At 42.5% G+C, this 17,227-nt stretch overlaps 1 long non-coding RNA gene across 1 annotated transcript; it reads right to left on the minus strand.

Annotated features, from left to right (window-relative positions):
- Positions 1-9,404: 9,404 nt before the first annotated feature.
- Positions 9,405-16,705, minus strand: LOC125466557 (uncharacterized). Its single transcript, XR_007250474.2, has 3 exons — positions 16,415-16,705; positions 14,934-15,053; positions 9,405-9,515 (listed from the first exon to the last, which is right to left on the minus strand). It is a non-coding gene; the product is annotated as an uncharacterized LOC125466557 (long non-coding RNA).
- Between the last annotated feature and the right edge of the window lie 522 nt (positions 16,706-17,227).

A 17,227-nucleotide genomic window follows, 5' to 3' on the forward strand; every position in this document is an offset into this window, starting at 1 on the left:
TCCAAGTCTTTAATAAAAATTACAAACAGTAGAGGCCCAAGGACAGAGCCCTGTGGAACACCACTCACCACTGACTTCCAGGCAGAATATTTTCCTTCCACTACCACTCGCTGTCTTCTGTTGGCCAGCCACTTCTGTATCCAGACAGCTAAGTTCCCCTGTATCCCATTACTCCTGACCTTCTGAATGAGCCTACCATGGGGAACCTTATCAAATGCCTTACTGAAGTCCATATACACCACATCCACAGCTCGACCCTCATCAACTTTTCTAGTCACATCCTCAAAGAACTCGATAAGGTTTGTGAGGCATGACCTGCCCCTCACAAAGCAATGTTGACTGCATTTAATCAAGGCATGTTCTTCCAGATGGTCATAAATCCTATCCCTCAGAATCCTTTCTAACACCTTGCAGACGACAGACGTGAGACTTACTGGTCTGTAATTGCCAGGGATTTCCCTATTTCCTTTCTTTAAGAGAGGAATTACATTTGCCTCTCTCCAGTCCTCAGGTACGACTCCAGTGGAGAGCGAGGATGCAAAGATCTTCGCAAGTGGCGAAGCAATTACATTTCTCGTTTCCCGAAGCAGCCGAGGACAAATCTGGTCTGGGCCTGGTGACTTGTCAATCTTAATGTTTGACAAAATTTTCAGCACATCAGCTTCCTCTATCACTATATATTCCAACATGCACACCTGCTCTTCAAAGGTTTCATTCACTACAAAGTTTGCTTCTTTCGTAAAGACAGAAGCAAAAAACTCATTTAGGGCTTCCCCTACCTCCTCAGACTCCACACACAAGTTCCCTATGCTATCCCTGATCGGCCCTACTCTTTCTTTGACCATTCTCTTATTCCTCACATAAGTGTAAAATGCCTTTGTGTTGTCCCTAATCCGTTCTGCCAAGCCTTTCTCGTGCCCCCTCCTGGTTCTCCTCAGACCATTTTTGAGCTCCTTCCTCGCCTACCTGTAATCCTCTAGAGCTGAGCTTGCCCCTAGCTTCCTCCACCTTATGTAAGCTACCTTCTTCCTTTTGATGAGAAGCTCCACCGCTCTCGTCATCCAAGGTTCCTTTATCTTAACCCCTTCTTGCCTGTCTCAGAGGGACATATTTATTCATCACTCGCAACAACTGTCCCTTAAACAGTCTCCACATGTCTATAGTGCCCTTACCATGGAACAATTGCTCCCAGTCCATGCTTCCTAACTCATGTCTAATCGCATCATAGTTTCCTCTTCCCCAATTAAATATCCTCCCATTTTGCCTAATCCTCTCCTTCTCCATATCTATGTAGAATGTGAGGCAGTTATGGTCACTATCACCAAAATGCTCTCCCACCACAAGATCTGATACCTGCCCTGGCTCATTTCCGAGCACCAAGTCTAGAATGGCCTCTCCCCTCATCGGCCTGTCAACGTACTGAGTTAGGAAACCCTCCTGAACACACCTTACAAAAACAGCTCCATTCAAATCTTCTGCTCAAAGGAGGTTCCAATCAATATTAGGAAAGTTAAAGTCACCCATTACAACAACCCTACTACGTCCACACTTTTCCAAAATCTGCCGACCTATGCTTTCTTCAATCTCCCTGCTGCTATTGAGGGGGCCAGTAGTAAATCCCTAACGAGGTGACTACTCCCTTGCTGTTCCTAATTTCCACCCATACTGTCTCGGTAGGCAGATCTTCCTCGACAGTGGAAGCTTCTGTAGCTGTGATACCCTCTCTGATTAGTAGTGCTACACCCCCTCCTCTTTATCCCCCCTCCCTATTCTTTTTAGATGCTCTAAACCCTGGAACATCCAGCAAACATTCCTGCCCATGAGAAACCCATGTCTCTGTTATGGCCACAGCATCATAGCACCAGGTACTGATCCATGCTCTAAGCTCATCACTTTTATTCCTGATACTCCTTGCATTAAAGCAAACACACTTTAACCGATCCCTTGGTTCCTTCCCAGGAAAATCCTTCCCACTAGCAGGTCTACCTGCTATTGCCTCACCTGCATCAACTCTCACCTCCGGTATACAGCTCAGGTTCCCACCCTCCTGCCATACTAGTTTAAACCCTCTCGAACTACTTGAGCAAACCTTCCACCCAGGACATTGGTCCCCTTCCAGTTCAGATGCAACCCGTCCTTCTTATACAGGTCCCACCTTCCCCAGAAGGCATTCCAATTATCTACATATCTGAAGCCCTCCCTCCTACACCAGCTGCGCAGCCACGTGTTCAGCTGCGCCCGCTCCCTGTTCCTCGCCTCGCTATCTCGTGGCACCGGTAGTAAACTAGAGAACACTACTCTGTTCGTCCTGCTTTGCAGCTTCCATCCTAACTCCCTGAAATCACTTTTATATATCCTCAATCCTATTTCTGGCTATATCATTAGTGCCAATATGTAACACGATTTCTGGCTGTTCGCCCTCCCCTTTTAGAACCTTATACACCCGATCGGAGACGTCCCGGACCCTGGCACCAGGGAGGCAACATACCTTCTGGGAATCCCGATCCTGACCACAAAATCTCCTGTCGATCCCCCTAACTATCGAGTCCCCTACCACGAGTACTTTTCTATTCTGCCCCCTTCCCTTCTTTGCCACAGCGTCAGGCTCAGTGCCAGAGAACTGACTACTATGGCTTTCCTCTGGTAGGTCATCCCCCCCAGCAGTATCCAAAACGGTATACTTATTGCTGAGGGGAATGCCCACAGGGGATCTCTGCACTGTCTGTCTGTCCCCATTCCTCCCCCTAACTGTAATCCATCTATCCTTGTCCTGAGCCTTAGGAGTGACCAACTCCCGGTAACTCCTCTCAATTACCCCCTCTGCCTCCCGAATGATCCGTAGTTCATCCAGCTCCAGCTCCATTTCCCTAACACAGTTTTCAAGGAGCTGGAGTTGGGTGCACTTCCCGCAGATGTAGCCAGCGGAGATGTGTGCCATATCTCCCACCTGCCACATTCTGCAGGAGGAGCAAGCAACTGCCCTAACATCCATACCCCACTTATCTGAACACCCACTCAGTACTAAAGTAGAAAGCTTAGTTCAAGTTGCTATAAAATTAATAACAAACTTATATTCAATAGAGAAAGTTTAGAATGAACCTTACCTTATTAACTAGGTTAGAGGAGGAGGGCGGGTGGGAGGCACTACAGTTGTAGAGTCTCGGGTTTAGCTGCCTTGCTGATATATATGGTCAGTGATTTCCTTCCCGGCTGCCCCTCTGGTCCTCGTCACTTCCTCCGCTGCTCCCGCTCCTTCTGTGAAAGAGAAAAACACCGCTGCCCGCTACCGGTAAGTAATTTTAAAAAACTGCCTTACCTTAGTTGTGGAGAATTGTGTTGCATTTTGGGATTTTCTGGATGATTGGATTTCCTACAAATTTTAGCCAAATATGTTATTGTGAAACACAGTTGTGTGAAATGTTGGATTCTGTCTTGATGGGTGAGACAAGACACATCACATTCAAGATTTGGATGTTCCACTGTGCCTCTTAATAGCTACAATATTTTGATTTTCCAGAGTCAAACACTTGTAGATATTGCAGCCCTGCTATAATTTCTTCTAACTTATATCCTTCTTTGAGTGCAACATCAATAGAACATTCTTTGAGTTTGTCGACAAATGCATCCTAAAAAGATTTAATGGGTGTAAAGGCAAGCAGCCATTTCCATAAACCTTTAATCTAAACTCACTTTGGTGAAATCATGTCAAACCTTTATATCGAAACCTGCTTATCAATTGGTCAATTGTTTCACTTGGATGTTGGTGGTGTGTTATGAATTCATCCTGAAATTGACTTAAAATATAAGTTGATCTTATAGCATCTGAAAAATATTGTCAGGATCTGTGTGGTCATCATCAGAAATACTGGTGAATTTTATTCTTCTTGACCCTTTAGTATCCCAACTAATGAGAAGCTACAATATCACAGATCGTTTGGATTTGGTTCTTACTGATAATGTCATACATTTCATACCTTTAACTGGATGTTTGCCCTGAGTCGGTTACATGTTGGGAATGACTGAGGATTCACTTTCCACCAGTTCTGGTATCCTTGCTTAGGGAAGGATATACTTGCCATAGAGTGAGTCTTTTTTTATTCATTTGTAGGATGTGAGCATCAGTGGCAAGCCAGCATTTCTTGCCCATCCCTAATTGTCCTTGAGAAGGTGGGCATGATTTGCCTTCTTGAACTGCTGCAGTCCTCCTGCTGTGGGTTGGCCCACAATGCTATTAGGGAGGGGATTCCAGGATTTTGACCCAGTGACAGTGAAGGAACAGCGATATATTTCCAAGCCAGGATGGTGAATGACTTGGAGGGGAACTTGGAGGTGGTGGTGTTCCCATATGTCTGCTGCCCTTGTCCTTCTAGATGGAAGTGATTGCGGGTTTGGACGAAGCTGTCTGAGGATCTTTGGTGAATTTCTGCAGGGCATCTTGTAGATAGTACACACTGTTGCTACTGAGAGTCCATGGTGGTGGGAGCGGATGCTTGTGGATGTAGTGCCAATCAAGAGGGGGCTGCTTTGTCCTGGATGGTATCAAGATTCTTGAGTGTTGTTGTTGTGCAGAAGAGATCTACTCTGGACTGATTCCTGGGTTGGAGTGGCTGTCCTTTGTGGAGAGATAAAATAGCTTGGGCATGTGTTCTCCAAATTTTAGATGAGCCAGAGGCAGTGTCATAGCAACTTGTAAAATTTGCAAAGGGCTCATAAAAGTTCTGTAGTCTAGAAACAGTGGGTACAGTCTCAGGATAAAATACAGACTCTCTAGGGCTAAGGTGAATAGGAACCTCTTCAATCGGGGGTAGTAAATCTTTGGAATTCTCTACCCCATTAAGTACGTTCAAGATCGCTAGATTTCAAATTACTCACAACATTAAGCATATAGGGTAGGCACAGGAAAACGATATTGAGGTAGATAATCAGCCCATGATCTAGAATGGTAGATAATGGTTGTAGGGCTGAATGGCATGATCTGGCTCCTATGTTCTGACATAAGAGTGTCACATGACATTAAACTTCACACAGCTGCATTAAGGGTACAAGCCTGCCTGGCGTGGAATCTTTGCCATAATATGCCAAAGATAATATGCATATTTCACATCAAAGGAACAAAAAACAAAGATTCACATTTGTTTAGCACCTTTCACAGTCACCAAATATCTCAAAAGTGCGTTACAGCCAATGAAATATCTTTTAAGTGTAGCCACTTATTAAAATGCAGGAATGAGGTGGCTAATTTGTGACTGACAAATAGAAAAATGAGAAGGATCTGTTTCCGTAATGGTGGCTCAGGGATCAATATTGGCCCAGACTCAAAACATAAGATCCTTGCTTTTCTTCAGAATACCAACTGTATTGGTAGATGCAGTCTTGGTAAAACAGCAAACCTCAGTATTTCACTGGAGTTGATTCTGTCTTGATTTTTGTTGCTCAAGCCTAGAGTGCAACTTAAACATTGAACCTTGAACTTCAGAGGTAAGGGTGCAACTAATTGAGTTATGTTAAGGTAAAACTGATGAATTTAGAGCCTGGATTAATGTATACAATTATAATGTTGTTGTTATCACAAAAATAATGTTGAAACAGTGACAGGATTGGCAGCATAATATGTGATAGACAAGACAGAGGAAGGGAAAAAGGTGGGGGAGTGGCATTACTGGCTAAGGAGCATATCACAGCTGTATTTAGAGAGGACACCCTTGAGTCATCTTGCAGTGAGGCATTATGGGTCGAGCTCAGGAATGGATAGGTGCTGGGATTGTACCATAGACCTCTGGGCTGCCAGTGGGAGATACAGGAAGGGATATGTAGTCAGATTCTGGAAAAAAAAAGTGAAAATAACAGGGTTACTGTGGTTGGTAATTTTAACTTACTCCATATTGAGTGGGACTTCCTTAGTGGCAGGTGTTTGGATGCAGAGCAATTTGTTCATTGTGTCCAGGAGGGTTTTTTGAAATAGTATGTGGATAGCCCAATGAAGAAGGGGGCCATATTGGACCTGGTATTCGGAAATGAGCCCAGCCAGGAGCTTAGAGTTTCAGTGGGGGTTCATCTCGTGAATAGTGACCATAATTTTGTAATTTTCACATACGTATGGATGAGGACAAGAATGGACCTTGGTGTTAAATTGTGAGCAATTGTTTGAATGTAAATCCACGTCTGACATGCGGGGGACATTTCAAGGCCCAGGTGATGAGAGTGCAGGACACGTACATTCCTGTGAAAATGAAGGACAGGAATGGCAGGCTTTGGGAACCTTAAACCGCAGGGGGAATTATCAGCTTAGTCACAATAAAAAGGAAGCATACCTAACGTGTAGGCAACTAAAAACAGACAAAGTCCTTGAAGAAGATAGAGAAAGTAAGAAGAAGCTCAAATGGAGAGTTGGGAGGGCTAAAGGGAGTTTATGAAATGTCTTTGACCAGCACTATTAAGGAGAGTCTCTGGCATTTTATACATATATTTGGAGCATGAGGGTAGCTAGGGAAGGAGCAGACCCACGCATTAGCAACAAGTAAGGCATATGAACAAGGGGCGAATTGGAAGATAGAAACCGTGCATGGGCAATAGACAGTGAGTCGAAATAAGGATTAGGAATCAGCGCAGGCTTGGGGGCTGAAGGGCCTGTTCCTATGTTGTGCTGTATTGTATGTCACATTGTCTAAACATCAATCAGCAACTGAATTGCAGTATCATAATAGGGCCTGTGAGTACTCAAAATTTGCTTTATAACATCAAAATCTATTGCATTCACGCAACATGATGAGCGTATATTAGTTCTTCACATGATCAATGACTGAAGGATGTTGACATACATTATTATGTAAACTAAGTAACCATTTTGCACCATTAATGTCCAACAAACTGAATGCCAAATTGATTTGTCTGTATTGATGGGGGTTAATGGAAGGGGGAGTGCTGATCGGGATGGTTTGGAAAAACTCTCTGCATTTCCTCCAATATGCCAATGGAAGCTGTAAAGTTTCCCTGAACAGACCGTTATAACTTAACTTCAGCTGAAAACGTTGTATTTTGTCATATTACATGTGACTTTCAGTACAATCATGAAGTTTATATACACACTAAATGATTTGAAAAGGATTGAAGTTTGTTTGAGACTCTAAGGTCTCAGTTCTGAAAGGGTTATTGGGGTTTATTGTCTGGCTGCATTGTCTGGCTTTGGCATGTAACTGGAATACAGAGCTGTTGTCCTCAGTCCTATCTCAGCCTGTAAAACTACCATTAATAAAGAAACCAGCCTTCACACACTAAGCAGCAACACATTCATCAAGAGACCAATGAACTGTGTTGTACAGCTAAGATACATTATAGAGAATGGATTTTCCTTTACAAGCTCTTGATAGCATTAGATGGCATGAGACTGTGCATTCCGCACGATGCAGTTTAATTATACATATGGCCAACTTGAAGGTGAGGATACCGAGTGCAAAAAGCAACACAAAGCAAAAAATGCGATGCATGCATTACCAAACAGTTTCATTTGTATTCCATCAAAAACTGATCGAGAAGTCTAGATATTCCAGTGACATTATATTTACTTAACTCTGTGTGATGTGACTGCCATTAACCGTTTTGAAAATGTAAACCATTTTACACACGATGCCTGGAATTTTGATAGAGAAAGAACTATCACATTTTTTGGCTGCTTAGGAATCTCGTATATTTAAAAGTAAAAATTTGTTACAAAAGTGAGTGATATGCTTGATTTAGTCTCTTTATCACAACCCTTCTCAATTTGAGTTTGCTCGGTTACTATGTCAGTACTTTATTAGTCCCACATCCTGCCTATTCTAACTTGCCCTTTCTGCCAACCTATTGACTTAAAATTAACACACAATACACAATCCCTATTCCATACCCCCCTGTCTTAAAGCCTTTAACTGTGCAACTTCTCATCTCCCTCAGTGTCGTCTTCATCCTGCATTTAACAGTCTTTCAAAAGTTAACCTTGCCGCTGCCTGGTCACTCCTTTTCAATTCATTCCATCCTTCTTCAGCACTTTATAAGGCTCTGCGCTGTGGACCTTAATCCTTTATCTGCCATTCTGGTGGAAAATGATGTACCCTGGCCTCTGTTGCATCTTTGTGGGATGAAACTTTCTTTTGGCTAAGCCAGTTGCTTTTTTTGGAGGGCTTGTTGCTATGAGGTCTGACGGACTCTCTCCCTGTATCTTATCAAACGCGCCGCACTAATTGCCTGTCCACCCCCATAGTGATGCTCAAGTCCAGTTTCTGCCATATCATACCACATACCCTTCCCGGATTTCTGACTTTGGATTATTTCCCATTTGTCTCACAATGCTGAATTGTGAGCATCACATTGATTTGAAAATCAATCAGTAGATCACCAGCTTATATTGTCAGCCCATCAAACACTTCTAAGGGATGATTTTAAATCAATTAGCAATTTATTTGACAAACATTTAGAAAATAATCACTCAGGATTATTGATCATTCTAAATCATTAACATCAATTTTGGCAAACGTTTTAAAGAAATTTGCTTTACGATAGCAATCACCCACAAACTGATGGGTTTAGTAAAATAAATGCTTTATACTTTCGATGAAAAATAATGTCAAAAATACATTAAACTTATATTTCCGGTTATCTAAAATTTTCAATAAATTTTGTTGGAAGTTGCTATAAGCTGAATAATGGTAGAGAGTTCAATCGTGCCAATTATTAATCATGCCATTATTAAAATGATGAATTTCTGTCCAATCCGAAAAGTGACTACATATCAAAAAGTAGTTAATTTACAGAGTAGTGTTTTAGGATGTCCTGAGGTGGTAAAAGATACTGTATAAATGCAAGTTCTTGCCTTTCTTTAGCACTGGGAAACAAAAGGCTTTCTATCGTTGAACCGTGAGTATCAGCATTAAGTGATCCCAAGTCACATGCAGCACTGTTGGAAGTTGTATAAGACCATTTTATGTCTCCTAAGAGTGCAGTCCAAGCTAGCCTCAGAAGAATATATATACTACATCAGTATCATATTCCATTGTAATATTGCACACAAGTCATCCCACAGGTATTTTACATTTGTCTTCACCATGCAGTAAAATCAGGATAAATTGAATCATGCAACTAATTTTGTGCCTGTTGCTCTGCAACTAATTTGTGTTACACTGAACTTCAAGACAGCCAAAGAGGTCTCTATGTGACCTGATTTGCCCACAATCTATCTCTACTTCAAAGAAAAATGAAAACACACAGTAGCGCAGTGAAAACTAATTTTATTTTTTAATTTGTTCACATTTTACAATAGCCCAGTGTCGGGTATTAGATCTTGAAAAGCTCAGTTTACTTTGTTCTTAACCTTAATTTTACCCAGCTGTTTTTGGACAAGGGCAATACAGTCTGTCATGTTGTCAGCGCAAGTCAAATATTTTCTGTGTTATTTTGTTGCAGTGGGAAATTCCACAACATCTTTCCGCCCTTTTTAGCTTCAGTGCAGCATCTGCAAAATTCCACAAATTCTGGAATGATTCCTATAGATTGGAAGATTGCAAATATCAGGCCACTATTTAAGAAATGAGCACAAAAGAAAACACAGCAATTTACAGACCCCACAGCTTGACGTTAGGAGTAGATAAAACACCGGAATTTATCGTAAAGAAGGTGACTAATGGAAACTTGGATAAAAACTATCTGGTTGGGCATAGTCAGCGTGGATTTGTGAATGAAAAATCATGCTTGATAAACCTGTTGGTGTTTCCCAATCATTACATGGAGTTGGTAGTCAAATTCAAAGTCTAAGTTTGACACAGTCAGAGACGCTGATAGCAATGTAAAGCTGGTGAAAATGGGAGGACATACCCAATCAGAAAGAGAAAGAAGCCAGATGGGTCAATTGAAAGTATATAGGAAGGAAGAGCTAAGATGTTGGCCTTTCCCTTGGCAAATAATGCCCATGCCAGAGTCCCTGATCAGAGCCGGGTATCCCTACTTACTGTGCCACAGAACCTCCCTGCCGTCTTACTTCTTTAGATAACTTGTTGTGAAAGAGTTTGGTGTCCATAGATTCCAGGGAGTTCCAGGCCACGTTGTGAATTGGTTTGCTGTTAGTTTTCATAGGTAACTGACCAGGAATCTCTCTCTCGCTTTCTCTCTCCCTGCAATTGGCATACTCTGAATGGATTTGCATGTCAATACTCAACCTGTTTGGCCAAGTTACAAATGTATCTTGTCCAGCTGTCAAGTCCTGGAGGGAGACATGAACCCAGGGTGCAGTGCAGTGACTGTATGCAGGCTCGCACAGAAGCCTTGATGCATACAAATTGCAACATGACTAGTTCAGAAGAAAAGTCATGCTGCACTCATAGGAGTCAGTCAGCTCTGTTGGCTGTATGTTGGCTTGCAGTGTGAACTGATGCCAACAGCGTGAGTTCAATTCTTGTATCACCTGAGGTTCCCATGACAAACATTGCCCCTCAGGTTAAACTCACTACCAGTCTTCTCTCTCTAATGAGATAGCAGTCCCTCTTAGACTATAGATAATAAAATGTGAGGCTGGATGAACACAGCAGGCCAAGCAGCATCTCAGGAGCACAAAAGCTGACGTTTCGGGCCTAGACCCTTCATCAGAGAGGGGGATGGGGAGAGGGAACTGGAATAAATAGGGAGAGAGGGGGAGGCGGACCGAAGATGGAGAGTAAAGAAGATAGGTGGAGAGAGTATAGGTGGGGAGGTAGGGAGGGGATAGGTCAGTCCAGGGAAGACGGACAGGTCAAGGAGGTGGGATGAGGTTAGTAGGTAGCTGGGGGTGCGGCTTGGTGTGGGAGGAAGGGATGGGTGAGAGGAAGAACCGGTTAGGGAGGCAGAGACAGGTTGGACTGGCTTTGGGATGCAGTGGTTGGGGGGGGAAGAGCTGGGCTGGTTGTGTGGTGCAGTGGGGGGAGGAGACGAACTAGGCTGGTTTAGGGATGCAGTGGGGGAAGGGGAGATTTTGAAACTGCTGAAGTCCACATTGATACCATATGGCTGCAGGGTTCCCAGGCGGAATATGAGTTGCTGTTCCTGCAACCTTCGGGTGGCATCATTGTGGCACTGCAGGAGGCCCATGATGGACATGTCATCTAGAGAATGGGAGGGGGAGTGGAAATGGTTTGCGACTGGGAGGTGCAGTTGTTTGTTGCGAACTGAGCGGAGGTGTTCTGCAAAGCGGTCCCCAAACCTCTGCTTGGTTTCCCCAATGTAGAGGAAGCCGCACCGGGTACAGTGGATGCAGTATACCACATTGGCAGATGTGCAGGTGAACCTCTGCTTAATGTGGAATGTCATCTTGGGGCCTGGGATAGGGGTGAGGGAGGAGGTGTGGGGACAAGTGTAGCATTTCCTGCGGTTGCAGGGGAAGGTGCCGGGTGTGGTGGGGTTGGAGGGCAGTGTGGAGCGAACAAGGGAGTCACGGAGAGAGTGGTCTCTCCGGAAAGCAGACAGGGGAGGGGATGGAAAAATGTCTTGGGTGGTGGGGTCGGATTGTAAATGGCGGAAGTGTCGGAGGATGATGCTCTTAGACTATAGCAACTTTTCCCTTTCACTGTACTTGAAATGTTAACTCTGCTACTGTCTCTACAAATGCTGCTAAGCTTCTCCAGCACTTCCTGCATTTTTTTGCGTTTTCAGCATCCACGTTGTTTTTATTTAGTTACGCAATTAGCTGAGAATGCAATATGTTGTGAGTTAGCGAGGAAGAGAGTTACAAAACAAGCGAACTTGACTTGAGTGGGAATTCAGAGTAGGAAGAAGAAATGGTACTGTAGTTTAATTAAAATGTGAATAGTTAAGTGTATAAGCTTATCTGATCTTGGTAATAATTAATAGAACTATAGGAAGGTACAGTCATGTGAGACTCCTGCAGGCTATGAAACTTTAGAACAGCAGACGTTAACCCAGACAAGCACATTTACAGAAAATATCTCCAATTGAGATTACTTGCATTCATGATGTCAGTGCCTGTCTGACAGTACAATTAATCCGAAAGGAGTTTTCAGATGCTAGTCAACCTGTTGAGGGATAGAAACGGGGGGTGCTAGAGAAATGTTATGACTATCTACAAATCAGGAATAGTGAAAAAGATCAAGATAGAGCCAGAACATCCTTGCACACATTATCCTCTTGAGCAAGTCTGAAATATCGGTTTTCTGTTGGAGATCGGAATTTGGTAAACCCATCAAACTGAGTGTACTGAGTTAAGTCACATGATGTGATTGTCAGGAGTGAATAAATGGTTTGCAATTCAAGCAGAAATGGTACAGTAATAACATTTAAAAGAGGAGTAAATATTGTCTTTAGTAGCTGATGCAAAGGTTCACAGGTATTTAGCTGGCTCCCAAGTGCTTAAATAAAAACATATTCTTTTAAATTTAACCCAGTTGTCTAATCAGCCTGTTCAGAGATGCTATTACACACCTCTGGAACAGGTGGGACTTGAATCCAGACCTCCTGGTTTTGTGGTAGGAACATTACCATTGCACTACAAGAGGACATTTTTGAAAGAAGTGCGAAATATTAGAGAAAGGAAAACAAACATTGAGAAGCCACTCTCTCTGGACTTTTACAATTTGTTTGTGTGGTTAGATCTGTAGAAACGTAAATGCAGAACTGGTATCAATTTTCTCTCATTTCCATTTTCCAATTTTCATTCACATTTTCATATGATTTCCAAAAGGATTTCTGGAATCAGAAATGGGAATAAGAGAAATATGAGATCTGGGATTAATAGGCAATTTTATCATACCAATGTGAGTTGTGAATGATCTATCTTCCAAAATGCTGAACTTTCATTCCCATTTTCTAGTTGTTGAACCCCTAACTAGAAATCATTACCAGTATAATCATTCTAATCCAAAGTATTATCCATCACCAATAAATCAACTAGACAGGGATCCTTCAACTGTGCTTGTTTGTCAATGATTCAGTCACCTCCCACCCCAATCTTTCCCTTTCTTTCTTCATACCTATTCTCCTGAAAATTGCTTCTAAAGGACATGAAATGTTCTTACATTAAAGATGCTGGGTACATGTTATTTGTCATTCTCTTTTATTCATTTGTGGGACATGGGTGTCGCTGGCGGGGCAGCATTAGTTTGCCCGTCCCCAGTTCCCTTTGAGAAGATGGTGGTGAGCTGCCTTCTTGAACCGCTGCAGTTCACCTGTCGTGGGTTGACCCACAATGTCATTAGGGAGGGAATATATTGTTGTATAGGGAATTAACAACTCTTTGTAAGGTCCTCTGATATAAATAAGCTGTTAGATTATGTTTACAATCTACTTGCTCAAATCCATGAATTCAAATACAGCAAACCATGCTTTGAGTATATGATTCCTGCAGCACAAGGTCCCATCTATGGACAAAAAGATGTAAATTGGATCAAAATTCCTAACGATCCAAACATTGTTGAATCTGGGACCTGGCGACTCTGACCAAAACCAGCATTAAGATATGGTTACTAGCTTCTTTGTAGTTTTTACAATGGCATTTACTGATGACATTATGATTACAGGGTCATTATCTTAATTAAATATCTAACTGATAATACTGGTGCTGTATGACTTCAGGTCGGAATCTTAATCCCTTCAGTTGCTATAATATCTTTCACTTTTCTAAATACCAAATCTCATACTTGGAATTCTGGCTGATCAGTCTCATTCTCCAACTCTTACGTTTGTTTTGCCTTTTAACCCATCTTCGCTTACAATTCCCTTCTTTTGCTTCTGGTTAATTATTGCTTATTTGTGAGACATATTGTACACTGATTGGGCATTATGTACGATATTACAATTACTGTCTATTCTGATATTGGATTTAAGAAAGGAACAGATGTGCAGAATATCTTGAAAATTTTAAACATGAGCAAATATTCTTGACAGTGGATAACATGGGGGAAAACAATGTAACATGTATTCAATAGCCCTATGCGTCTGTGGCACGTATACCAGCCACTTTTCTACTCTTGGGATGCTGGTAGTAATAGCTGAGGCAGCATTTATTGCCCATTCCTAGTTTCCTCAGCGTATACGGCGTCAGTAAGGTGGGCTCTTGTAGTGCAGTGGTATTGCTCCTGCCTCTTGGGCCAGATAAGTCCTAGGTTCAAATCCCAATTACTTCATAGGTATAGGCTAACATCTCTGAATATGTTGATTACAAAATATATACAAAGTTAGCATGTGATAATGAATAGATATCAGTTGGGTTTTGAAAACAAGGCAGCAATCTTCATGCTTTGTCTACACATGATGATTGCATTGTTTATTATGGGGGGATTCAACCTGTTCTGAGTGGGAGGGTTATTGTTGGGAGATGTCATATTGTCAGGTACTACCTCCATCAGGCTGTGGAATTCTGGTTTGGGTAGTTTGCTTCACTGATCCTCTTTCTCTATGATGAGCCTAGGGCCTAATCAATTATAAGCATTGGAGGATAAACTATCAATGAAACAGAGGAAGCACTTCTCTGAGGTTACAATGTAGTTAGTTGCAATCTAATAAAGTGAGTTTAAAATAACTTGCTTGGCAAATTTTCTAAGGATTCTTGGGAGCTGTACGGTATAGGCCTACTCCCTTCTTGGTACTTTTGCAGAACTCAACTGTCTCCACCCAAAGACTATTTGTGGCATCAACAGATTTGGTAGAGCTTAATGTTATATGAATGAAATTTGCCAGTTTCCACTTTTAACCTGACCTCAACCTACAGTGTGTGGTTGTGTCACATGCAGGTTTGCAATTATAATGCGCAAAATGCTCATGAAGAGCTGTTTTTACTCCGTGTTACCCGAGTATTAATGGTGGGTAAATAGGTTTCATGGCATTTTGAAACTTCTCAGGGGAGTGAAGTGAGTGGGCAATGGCATTTGAGGAAACTGAATAAATGACAAACGGGAAATTCTTTAAATGCTGAAGCATCTCACCTGCTGTCTTGCCAAGGTACAAAGCTTTTGATCCTTCTCATATTCTGAATTTTACAGCCAAAGGAATGAAGATAGGTCTGCTCTCCTTTTTCCAAATTCTTCTTGACTGACTGGAGGATACTTTTTTAAAAGAGGCAATATGTTTTAATCTCTCCAGCACTGTGAGTCTCAATAACAGCTGTTAGACATGTTTTCTTACTAAAGGAATGAATGTTTAACACTCAACATTTGTATGCATTTGTAACACACACACACACGTGCAAACACACAGACCCACATGCAAACACACACATGCACACTCACGTTCATGTGCAAACACACAAGGTATACACAAAGACACACGCACATGCACACACAGATGCAAGCACATACATGTGCAAACACATACATGTATGTGCATACATACACACAAGCAAACACATGCACGCACATATACACACACACAAACACATCCACACATACACACAGCTGCAAACACATACACGTGCAAAAAAACCACGCTCAAATACATAGATGTGCGGAAACACACATCCAAGCACACACACACATGCAAACACACTCACGCAAACACGCGCGCAAACACACGTGCAGAAATGTATAAACACCGACACATGTAAAAACACGCACATACAAACACACATATGCACACATCTGTAAATGCACACACAATAAACACACAGATGCATACACATGCGCACACATAGGTGCAAACACATGTGCAAACACACACATACACAAGCAAAGACATGCGTAAACGCTCATGCGCAAACACACACTTGCACAAACACACACATGCAAATTTGTACACATGCATAAACACACATATGCATGCACACAAACACACACACACTTGCACACACACAAACATATGTATACGTACACACACACACAAACCCACATGCCAACATACACGCATGCACACACACACGCACACACACACACACACACACACACACACACACACACACACACACACACACACATGCACACAGGGGCAAATACAAATGTATGCACGTACATACACATGTGCATGCGTGTATGGGCAAACGCACATGCACACATGGGTGCAAGCACATACACAAGTGCAAACACACGCACGTAGAAACACACACACATGCAAGCACACATCCATGCAAACACATGCCGATGCACACATGCATGTGCAAACACACACATGCATATCCACACATACACACACAGGTGCATAAACACACACACGTGCGCAAACACACACACACATGCGCAAACATACATTCACACACATGTCTGCTCAACGCACTCTCACACGCAGGCACACAGGCAAACATACACACACGCACACATGAGCATACGCTTGCACAAACAGACATATGCATTCACACGCACATGCAAACACTCAAACATACACAAACACACACAAGAATGCAAACACAGACACGTGTGCATACACACACACACACACACACACAAATGTGATCATAAAAGAGATAGCATGCACTCACATCTTGAGAGTCCAAATTTTCCATGTCACCTTCGATTTCCTTGTGATGCAGTAGTGAAACATTGTACACCTGTAACTTGTTTCACTGAAGAAGTAGATGCTGGGTGTTTCCAGTGACAGAATCACAATGGCTTACAGTTTACAGTCGCAGGTTTCTGACTTCACGCTGTGATGTGCAGTTTGACTTCTGTTGTGAAAATCTGCTCTTGCTCTTCAATTTGGCAATTGAAGGCTAGCCACAGTTCTTCAGCTGTTGCCAGGTCTGAAGCAGGGTTTGAATATTCCTACTCTCTCTCTGTGGCTGCTGTCAAAGTGTGTCTTAATAAATGTTTGTTTATAAACCAGCAGAGCCCTGACTTTTGTTCCTGGATCAGGCACACTGAGGCCAGAGGAATCCTAGCTCTGTGAACTTCACCTTTGAAAATTGATGCCTGCAATTGCGATTTTCAGAACGGAGTGGTTGGTGGTGGTTGAACTGAATTTGGAGCCAAGCTGGGTGACCCAGCAAGCTTAAAAAGATGACAGTTCCCAAGACAGCCTGGATGGAAAGGCTGGTTCAGGACCCAAGCACTGTTATCCAAATTTAAAAGTCAAAAATGAAAGCAAAAGACATTCCTCCAACTGACCGTCCCTCATTCCACAGTGTCCCCATGCCCAATCCAAGCCAGTTAATTCACCCTACCTAGCCCCTCATACCCTCATTAAAATCTACTCATTTCCCATAACCCTTTGTATCCTCTACACCATCCATGGCCTCTCAACTCCAAGGATCTGCACATGATATTAATCTGGGTAGGTGGATGCACAAATCATT

This window comes from Stegostoma tigrinum, chromosome 28, assembly GCF_030684315.1.
Source record: "Stegostoma tigrinum isolate sSteTig4 chromosome 28, sSteTig4.hap1, whole genome shotgun sequence".
Lineage (NCBI taxonomy): Eukaryota > Metazoa > Chordata > Chondrichthyes > Orectolobiformes > Stegostomatidae > Stegostoma > Stegostoma tigrinum.